General features: G+C 30.8%; 1 pseudogene; it reads right to left on the bottom strand.

The window, feature by feature from the left end:
- Positions 1–2,414: 2,414 nt before the first annotated feature.
- LOC143386251 (U1 spliceosomal RNA) lies at positions 2,415–2,564 on the bottom strand (annotated as a pseudogene).
- Positions 2,565–9,209: the final 6,645 nt, after the last annotated feature.

The following is a 9,209-nucleotide window of genomic DNA, read 5'->3' as shown; positions in this document are numbered from 1 at the left end:
TATGGTATATTTCAGGAGAGTGAGATTCCTGAAAGGATGCTAAAATCCAGAGAATTACAGAAGGATCATTATTATTTGTTTTGTTTCAGTTAATCATAGTATGACAGTATAGCATATTACTTCAGGAAAAATAACTAGAGAAACTACAAATGCCTAGTCTACATATATTCTCAAATATATTTAGCCAAACTATTTCTACTCAACTCAGTAACAGAATTCCTTTAGGCTCAAGTGAACTCCATGCATTGCTGCAATATTTGTGCTACACAGTCTGTATATTATGGTCAGTGTTTGGTATGTGTTAACTCATGTGAGCATATGCTTGCATGCATTATTTTTTTTCAGAGATTCTTGAGAAAGATTCTCTCAAACAGGAATAGTATGCATTTTTATCAGCTTGCTTAGAAAAATATTCCCACACAATTTATTTTCATTTTGTTTCTCTCAAGTTGAGGTGCATGTTCCAGGTTGAGAAAAGAAACAGGGGACAAAAATTTCCTTGAATTGAAAGACATGGCATTTGTGCAAGTAGGTAGATAGAATACTTCACAAAAATGAACTAGAAAGAAGAAAGGTGAGATGTAAAAGCTGGAACTAATGTTATCATCCCAATCTGTTATCTGAGCTCTCAAGTTAAACATAGTATTGCAATGTCTGCATTTTCCCAGGAAAGTAGAACGCTATAAATATCCACTGCTTGGAAGCATTATTTGACCTATAAAGAATCACCATCCTAACTGTGATTGCTGCAGAAATTGGATAATGATTGTTTGCAAAGAGGCAAGCTCTCTTTACATTCTGGCTGAGCAGAGAAGAAAAGCTCATGCAAAAAGGCAGCAAAATATGTTATGAATTTTCAAGTTGGGATGGACATTTTTTTATTACACATTTCCAAGAATTACCAGTTTTAATCCAGCCTCCTGAACACTGTTTTAGCAGAAACTGTGGCATTTTGTTTCCAAACAGTAATAAAATTCTAGTTAGATGGTGTAATTTTTCATAAAGTTTATAATTGTGATTGAGGAAAACACACTATTTGCTGTTTCAAAGCATGTGTTCATGTCTTAGTGCTAAAGATTTAGAAGTGTTTGGAATATCATAAAACACAATTTTATGTGTTTGAAAATTAATAGGCTTATCTTCATTTTAGTTTGGTTTGTGTTCTGTTTTTGGACTGTCAGAAAAATGCTAATCACACAAATCCTGTAGTATTCTACCCATTGCAGAAAATGTCTTAGATTTCTTTAAAATATGGAAACATTCCTTTTCACATTTTTCACAGAACTTAATGTTTTCATTAGACATCAGTCTAAGCACAAGAGATTTATTTACAGGTTACTTACTATGCTCACTTCAAAAATGATCCCCTGACAATCTGTAGTAGTACTGTGACTACTGCTACCCAAATTTTGATATTAATTTATTTAATTCTATCAAACCTAAGAACATTATACCTTATGTGCTTTTAAACAAAGGATCACTTTATTCGAACATTTATTATTATTTGTATGCAACAATATTTTATAATAAAAGATAAAATTCAAATACAAAATTGTCATTTAAAAATGTCATGATTTCTCCATAGATATCAAGATAAACCAAGAAAATATTGTATTTCTAATCAATAAAATGATGATATAGCTATAGAAATACTATATGGTAAAATGAAAATTATTCTTAATATCAAAGCCAAGTTAAATTCTATTCTTACATTGAAATAATTAATACCCATGTTCTTATAATAAAATTTACAAAATAAGGTCATTTGCTAGCATTGACTGTGTGTCTCTTTCCCCACCTCCTCTACCAGTGGGTATAATCAGCTTTTGCAATATAGAGAACAAAATGCAATACTGTATTATTTTGATGATTTTTTTAATGAAAATGATTCTCAAAAATGACCTGGTGTGATCATTCCTCATAATTAAGTAACTCTTCATTGTTTGCATCATTGTTGTCAGCAAAGTTTCTAGCAGGTTTTCTCATTTCCATTCTTGCTCACCTACACTTCACATCCCTAGGAGGGACATTAACATCTAATTTAGACTATTATTATTACCTATGATCTTTCCAAAATGTATCATATTACTTAAAATAAGTTCTCACTCTTTTTCCCTAACTCAAAACTCTGCCTACTTCCTCAATGTGCTTTTACACAATTTTTTTTCTAGTTCATCAATATTGCATTGTCATTCTTTCAGTTATATATTTTGCTTTTACTTTTTCTCAAAACAAATTCTATACCCTCAGAAAAGCCTTCTTATCTTCCTTGGCTAAAAGACACAAGCCTCATTTGGGTACTCTTGAATATACTACACAATTTAATTTCTTCTTAAAATACCACATGTAATTTTTTATTCTATGATTTTGTGCCTCCTCAGTCTAATAATATAAACTTCCTAAAAGTAGACATTAAAAAAAATGCCAATGCAGTCTCCCACAACCACAAATTATGCAGTTGATTTTCCCCCATTTGGGGAAATCATAGGGGTCAACATGTCCAGAGTGCCTCACATGTGATAACCACCTTTGTGATCGTGATCTGTCTCCTGCCAGGTAAGTATATAACAGTAGACATTTAATTACCTGTTAATCTTTTGAAAGAGGGCAGGTAAATATTACAATAGCATATGAACTGCAGTCAGAAATGGAGAGGAAAAGGTCTTTGGCAGAAAAAAATTAAACAAAACAAAACAACAAAACAAAAAATAGTACTCTTATCTTTCATGCCCAGACTTTCCTTGCACTTTACTATAAGCATATACTTCATCTATATTACCTATATTATATTTTATTTCAAAAATTGAAATAAAAATGCAAATTTTTCAAATTCCCAACCTGAAAATGCCTGTTACTAAGCAATTCTTTCCAAGACAATCAGGAAAAAAAAATATCTCCTACTAAACATCTGAAACTTTATATTTCATTTTGTTTACACATAGTATTGTTTACATGCATTTAATTATTTGTGCATGTGAATATTGCAAATTGTACCATATATCAACAGTGTTAAAGGAAGAGTCATAATCACTTTCAAATCCTGCCTCACAGCATGAATTCAAAGAAGCTAAATGCAATCTCCTATCATTCTTCCTCTTCACAGAGCACCAAAAATAGCTTTCTTTCTTGGGTCAGACATATTATATTGTGTGAGGAACACCATGGAATCAGGGAGTGAAAATGGAGGATAGGCCCAAGCTTCCTATAGTCTCTGGTCACATAGGACAAGTATTGTCATGTGACCCCTGCCATTGGCAGAGAGTTCTTGCTGGTCTCCTGGAGACTGCATGGAAATCATTAAGCACTCTGTTATCAATAAAGTATACTGACAAGGTTAACATTGTCTCAGGACAAAGTTTATAAGGCAGCACTATTAATCTGTGAATTCAGTTCTTGAATAGTGGATATTATTACACAGGCATGAAGCTTATATTTTATAAGAAAAACAAAGTATAAACAAGTCAAAAATTGAAATTAAAAAAAGGATATTTTAGAATGTAGGCATCACTGAAAATATAGAATACTGTATCCCTGGAACTGGGTAGCTCCAGGACTTGAACATGATGATCAGGAAGACACGTTAAAGGACATAGAGTTTGAGTGAAAATCTAAATAACAACCAAAAATTAACAATATGAAGAATTGGGCCATAAATTTCTAGGCAGCATGTATAGAAAACCCATAGGCCAGATAAAGGAAAATTTATATCTCCACTTGCTTCAGGTTCCCATCCCTTTATTGAATAGCATCAAGCAAATCTAAAGACTCCATTGAGCTTACTTGCAAAGTTCTGCACTATTTCAGTTCTGTTACTCTACAGGATGTAAAACTGAGAAACAGGCAGGTCAGTCTTCATTTCCAAAGAAGCATTGCTTGTTACTGACAATCCCAATTAATAATAGTAATAATAATAATAATAATAATAATAATAATAATAATAATAGTTACTCTCTAGCTCCCAGGGTTTTTCTCAAATGAAAGGATATGTTGGTCAGCCCAAGTGAAAAGTAGATATTTTCTTTGAAATAGCAACAATCATTTATGAATCAAAATCAAGTGACTATGAAAATGTGAAATTAAGTAGATTAAATATGCTCCCATTAGTTTGCTTAGTTAATTTTTATTAGGTCAAAGAAAGACACACAGTTTGCACAGAAGTATCTTCAGTTTGAATAATTGATATCTAAAATTTTACTGTCATCTTTTATGGATTTTAATATCCATGCACTAGTCTCATTTTAATCTATTTGCTAAATGCTTCTTAATATTCTGTGTACTTATTGTTTTTTATTCCTTCCTTAGGGATACATAAAAACAACAGTGTTATCTTAAAATCAATATCCTAAATTCATGAAATACATATATTTAGAAGAAGTTTTCAATGTTATTTAGCTGAGCATGTTAATTGTACTTATGAGAGTGGGGGACGAGTGTAGTTGCACATTTAAATAATGTGTCTATGGCTTTTTATGGTACTTTTTATGGAACTTATCAATTTTAATGTTATGATAGATTGCATTATTGTTTATAGTTATCTAGTCTTTCTTGTAGATACAGACAGGCAGGTACAGCATACTCTAGTGTGTATTACATATCACAGGAAGCAGCCTGTACTAGGGTGCTACCAGGATTATACATTCCTGACCATTGTGATACGTTCTTACTGAAGTCAACCTTGACAACAAAATGCAAGTATACATGACATACTTTGTGTTATTTCATCCTCTTTTCTTTCTTGTTTACCCAGTCTCAATAATAAGGTGACCCCTCTGGACTACCCTTTCATCTTGAGTCCTAGACTAGGGCTTTATAACTGACACAGAAAAACATAAAACACAAAGAAGAAATAACTCTTATGTGCAATCCACTGAGATCTAGGTATGGCTTGTTTCTCCAGAGGCATTTGATAAAAATTGACTAAAATGAATATACATAGGGAATAAATATTTTTGCCTACTAAATGTCAGGCATTTTTAAGGTGCTGAAATATTAGGCAACTTTCCTGTTTATCTACACTTTATAGGAGAAACAGATTATAGAATTCTTTTTTATATCACCTTAGAGCATTGTGGGATTCACTGATATAATCTTTAATATTGTGTCCTTGGATCTGGGCAGTTCTAGGACTTGAATGTAATAACCAGGAAGCCACTTTAAAGGGAGAGGGAGTTTAAGTAAAAATCTGAGTAACATAAGCTACTGGACCATAAGTTTCTAGGCAGTAGACATTGACAATCCAAAGGCCAAGAAGTAGGAGTGGGACCTACATGAATGGAATATAGTGAGCTGTGAAGGCAATGGTAGAAAACATTTGGAGTTATAGTGCCAGGTTACATGAAGCCTTGTGATCTTAGACTAGGGCACATTTTAATCTATTCTAAGGGGAATCTACAACAGTCAAGCCTCACTGAAAGTAGGCTTTTAGTCCATTATAAAAAGTACCCACATCTTGACATCATTATTTTATTCCATTGACTTTTGATTCCTGAACTGATTATATGAGTTAATTTCATTATACTTTATCCCTCATCCCCTAGACTATCCTAAGCATATCAATACATACACCCTTCTGACAATATCTCTCTGTGACATAAAACTACTTCTAAGTCTCACCTTATCCCGAGGGGACTTCTCTGGTGTCAGTTTCCATGGTAATAAATCTAAAGAATTCTGTCCTTGCCTTCCAAGGAGAAGGTACACAATCTATTGTGTTTTCTCAGCAATTCAATATAATGTTCTCAGTCAACATTATGATTTTATTCATAAAGATATTCTATATTTAGGTAAAGAAGAATTAGTACCTAAGATAGTTTTAATATTCATTATTTAAAACCTAGCAGGCATTGTCTCTGTTTTTTGGATATGGTCATATAAACTTAAAATATTGTGACTCTATCATGTTCTTTAAAAAAAATTAGTTTCTGTTAGAGTAGGACAAAAATAGTTGAAATTAAGATAAAAATTGCCCAGTCACTTGATAAAAATCTCTTTAGCCACAAATACCTGGTCATGGAACAAACAAAACAAAAATAAATATATGAAACCCTATATATGTAGTCTTCAACAATTTATTTTATACCTCTAATATCGATTCTCTCTGCAAATAATATGAATCATCTAATATTTGTGTCATTCAAGAATAAGTGTACTAAAAGTTAGAAATATAAGGTCAGAGGATATTTATGTGGAGAAGTGAGATTTGTCTAGTAGATTGTTTTACATGTGAAGCAAAACATTGTACAGAATTTGGGAAGCACATTTGATTCTGAGCTCACTAGTAGTTTCTAAGTGTCAAGACTATTACATGTCTTGCATGATCACAAATACAGGTAAAAAGTTTAACACAGGCTTAGTATTATTTTAAATTTCTATTAAATAAATATACTGCTTTTACTTTTCTTTTTTTCTTTTCTTGGTCTATTCTCGGACTTTTTTGTTTGTTTATTTCAGTTTTGAGAAGCAAACAAAAGAAGTTATGCCAGAGAAGTGCTCTATCACTGAGCTATAGCCACTCCCTAAAACTGATTTTTATTGTACTTAATATCTTAATAACAGAATTCACCATATTTTCATTTTATTTTCATGTGAAGATATAAATGGAGACTAAAATAATACTGAATTTTCAAATATATTTTGGCTATAAAATATATGTTAGTTAGCAGATCTAGTATGTTTGCCCAAATATGTAAAAAAAAATTCTCTAAAAATTTTCAGTAATTAGGTGTAAAATTGAAGAGAAATTTCCATCTAGTGTCTGGCCTTAATGAGGATGTACTATTCACAATATGGCCTAGTCTTCTGGCTAAATCCTCCTGCTGGCAAGAAATGTAGCACAGTCTGTAGATATTCTTAAATTAGAATTTCTACGTGCTGGTAGGAATTATCCAGTATTTGGCAACTGGTACTTCACGGATTTGACTCTTTTCAGCTTAATTTGCGATATTTCAAATCATTAGATGTCCTTTACTCATAGATTTTGTTTACCTTTAGTAACCTGAAATACCTCATATATGCAATTATTGTTTTTGAGGCATAAATACATTTCCTAAAATTTATAATAAAAATTTATATTCTGAGCATGGACAAAGTGGTATATACTCTAAACATCTCAGTGATCAGTGTCACACTCAGGAAATAAAGTTCATTGAAGAGAAATTTGATTTTATTTGGATAAGGAGAAAACTCCTGTCATTATCTGTAAAAACATTTTTACTAGGTTTTTTTGCCAGTTTTTTTTTTTTTGCCCTCCTGCTGAAGATGAGCTTGGTAATTAATTATTTGTGGAAGGAAGAGGATTACTGTAAGCAGATAAGAAACTAAAAATCTATTCAGTTTTAAGCTGGTGAATAATGGAAGCCTTTTTTTAGATAAATGGTTCTGATGGATTATGTCTACATTAGAAACATTATGTAAACATTTTATTTAGATGCTTTAAAATTCTTCATGGGAAGAGAGAGCATTTTAATATAATATACAACTTAATTTTTAATTCAAAATCTTTACTTCTAACTTATTTTGCTGAAAGATATTGTCAGATATGAATGCAAATTCTATCTTCATAACTAAAATACTTTTGAACATATGCAAATTGTGAGGTATTTAAAATAATGTTCATAATACTGACATCATAGGTAACCATAAAGTTCTAGTGAGATGTAAAATATATAAGTGCATAATCACATGAAATGAGCATTCAGTAAAATTTAGCTCCCATTAATAATAACAATAATAAAGACAATTACTAAAGCAATCAATCTATGAATAACAAATAAATTCTATTTGGGGTAAAGTCTTATAGAGATGTTCAACTTGAAAGAAAATTCTAATTGATAGATGGAAAGGATATTTTCTATGTAACATCTAGATATATTTCACAAATAAAGTTGTTGTTCTGCTTATTATTTCTTTGGAAAGAAGACAGTTAAAAGAGTTGTTTCTCTGAAACACTTTGGTCTTCAGTTTTATGATTTTAATTAAATAGAAGTATTCAGATAAAGAGCAATCTCTATTTTCAAAATGTACAAGGGAAATTGATCAGGAAATAATACAAATGTTCAACAATGTTTTCCAGGGTCACATTATGTGTAAAATGGAACAGAAATATGATGTGACAGACTATATCAAATCATATACTGAGATACATTCAGTGGATAATACAAAGGGAGCTCCAGTCCTGGTCTGCATTGATATATATTTCATTCTGTGATTTGCTTTTCATTAGTCATGTTTTGGTAGACAACTCTAATACATTTTCTAAAATTTAAATTTTAAAAAAAACACAGTATGAAGGAAGAGTTGTGATATGCATCTCTATGACATTTAGTCAAGGGTTTTATTTCACTATTTCTTACTTTAAAATATTGTAAAAGTAATTCTCCAAAGTTAGAACTCAATCTAGAAACAGTATGCTGACAATTAACATCTGAGAAACTACAATACATGTAACATTGATGACATGCAAAATTATTTCATGTCATATTGATGAGTCATTTATTTGACAAATAATTTTATATTTCAGGCTTATTAAAACAACGAGAATATGAGATCAATGACTTAATACATTATTCTTTGGAGAAAATTGAAAAGAAAGAAAATTGAGTTGATTTAAAAACCATTAATAGAAAAATTATCACATAAATATTAGCATGGGTGGTGTACTGACAGGGCAAACTTTGCCAAGGTATAAGGGGAAGACTGGATTTTGAGAAATATTAGCCAGATGTACTATATCTTAAATATTTTGAAAATTGTGGGAATAATTTTGAGAAACCAAAAATCATTTTACTTTCTATTGTTATATTAGAAAGGAAAAAATTCTGTTAAAAATATAATCATATTATGTTTTCATAATTTTTTAATTATACATATTATAAATTTACAATTGTGAGACATTTAGGGGTATTGTAAAATAACTTAATATTGATTTTAAGACTAATCTTCAAATTACTTTTTTTTCCCCAAATCTTATTTGACATAATCACAGAAAACACATTTATGGTGCATCTTTAAATCCATTGTGTCTCGACTATTGTACTTCCTTCTCATAATCATAGAAAAAAAGATCTGTCATATATGAAATCACAAGTGTTTTGTCCATAAAACTGAATCCTTCTTTAGAAACCTATTCTGGAACCATATTTTATTTCAATCAGTCTGTAAAAAAGGCAGTAATTGTTTAGCAAAAATGCTCAACCAGCTCTTTAGAAAAA

This window comes from Callospermophilus lateralis, unplaced genomic scaffold (genome assembly GCF_048772815.1).
Source record: "Callospermophilus lateralis isolate mCalLat2 unplaced genomic scaffold, mCalLat2.hap1 Scaffold_105, whole genome shotgun sequence".
Classification (NCBI taxonomy): Eukaryota; Metazoa; Chordata; class Mammalia; order Rodentia; family Sciuridae; genus Callospermophilus; species Callospermophilus lateralis.
This window is presented reverse-complemented; position numbering and strand designations above follow the sequence as displayed.